This window comes from Aplysia californica, unplaced genomic scaffold, assembly GCF_000002075.1.
Source record: "Aplysia californica isolate F4 #8 unplaced genomic scaffold, AplCal3.0 scaffold00113, whole genome shotgun sequence".
Lineage (NCBI taxonomy): Eukaryota > Metazoa > Mollusca > Gastropoda > Aplysiida > Aplysiidae > Aplysia > Aplysia californica.
Genome location: NW_004797383.1, coordinates 166,562 through 168,013, shown reverse-complemented (window position 1 = coordinate 168,013; position 1,452 = coordinate 166,562). Strand labels below are relative to the sequence as shown.

At 44.5% G+C, this 1,452-nt stretch overlaps 1 protein-coding gene across 8 annotated transcripts in view; it reads left to right on the top strand.

The window, feature by feature from the left end:
- LOC101851116 (putative ankyrin repeat protein RF_0381) overlaps nucleotides 1-1,452 on the top strand; it is a 17,447-nt gene that overhangs the window by 4,305 nt on the left and 11,690 nt on the right. Inside the window, exon 1 of one of the 8 annotated variants that reach the window (XM_005095760.3) lies at nucleotides 798-900. The exons of 6 other annotated variants lie outside the window; for them this stretch is intronic. The gene's annotated coding sequence lies outside the window, so the exon portion shown is untranslated. Of the gene's footprint in view, nucleotides 1-797; nucleotides 905-1,452 lie in introns of those variants that run through there. One more of the 8 variants, XM_005095764.3, reaches the window with a different exon arrangement.

The following is a 1,452-nucleotide window of genomic DNA, read 5'->3' as shown; positions in this document are numbered from 1 at the left end:
TTTTTCTAAATAATTTAACTGTGTAAAACGGGCACCTGTCCAACGCGGCCGCGGCCACCATATTTTAACACACAACCCCTATCACAGTAAGCAATAACACCTGTCTTAGACGGCCACCTTAGTGACTCGATTACGTTTTGTCATAAATTGTGCACTGGCCCCTGGCGTTGTGGGCGAGCCGTCATAATTCAATCACCTGTCCTTGTTGTTAGGTAGTCCCTCAAACTGATCATATTGCATAGTCCCCTCCCACTGTTGACCAATAGTTAATAATTTTCAGCTGCTGGTGAGGTAAGCGTGTGATCCCTCATAAAACCCATAAGCCCCGCCCAGAACTCATACACAAACCGTAAGTGAGATGAGTGGTCATTGTTTACCCAGTCTGTAACAAAGTAACAGAGGACGTCAACATGAACTTGTGACAGAAGCGTCGCTCCTTCTCCGAGTGGTGGCGTCCCGTGTGTATGTTTTAACATGGCACTCGGTCTTCCTCGTCTGATGCATTTCGTTTTATTGTCACCCTAGATCTAGTGCAAAATCAGCAAAATCAAAATAAACAAAATACAAACCACCACCACCACTGCCAATAACAACAAAAACAACAACAATGCGGCTACTTTCGATTGGGACCTCAGATAGGAATGGTTTGTTTTCTTCATCTTGATCAGTCCTGCCTAAGACGGCCACCTGTCTTATACGGCCACTTTTCTTCTTGACAATGGGTGGCCGTCTTACACAGGTTTGACTGTAGTTTCAATGTCGCATACACGGTAACCGTGTGCGTAGCCTCAATATCTCTTTTAAGAAGTAGGGCCATAGTTTGCCGATTTGTTTGTTCGTTCGTAATCAGCTGTCTCGCCCAGTCTTTGCCCGTGGTGGTTGAACAGAGAAGATGGAGACGTGGGTATCTATGTTGTCTCTGACTTAGGGTTTCTCGATTTGTTACCTGTTGCTTAAAAGTCTGTAATGATTTGTAATGCACAACCTGTATGTTACAAATGTTGCGTTAATCAGACTGCTACCGGCAAATTTCTGGGTGGTAAAGAAAGTAAAAGTAGATCGGGCTTGGGTACCACGCATACCCTTACGCTTGCCGCCAAAGCGCCCTATTCATACAGTAAAATTGTCTTTTGTTTTCAGTTTTCGAAAGAGTTAACACTTGCAACACAATAAGTTCATATAAGTGCCGAAGATTAGAGGTGTTAGTGTTACAAGAGAGTAACAAACACAAAAAGAAGGAAGAGAAAGATAAGGATGATAGATGTTGAATAGGAGAGAAGGAGCAGACCACACCAGAGCACCCACCAACCACCCACTAATACTATCTTTACACACACCACACTTACAATCACACACAAAAATACATAAACACAGAGAGAGAGGGGGAGAGAGAGAGGGGGAGAGAGAGAGAGAGGGAGGGGGGGGGGGAGAGAGAGAGAGAGAGAGAGAGAC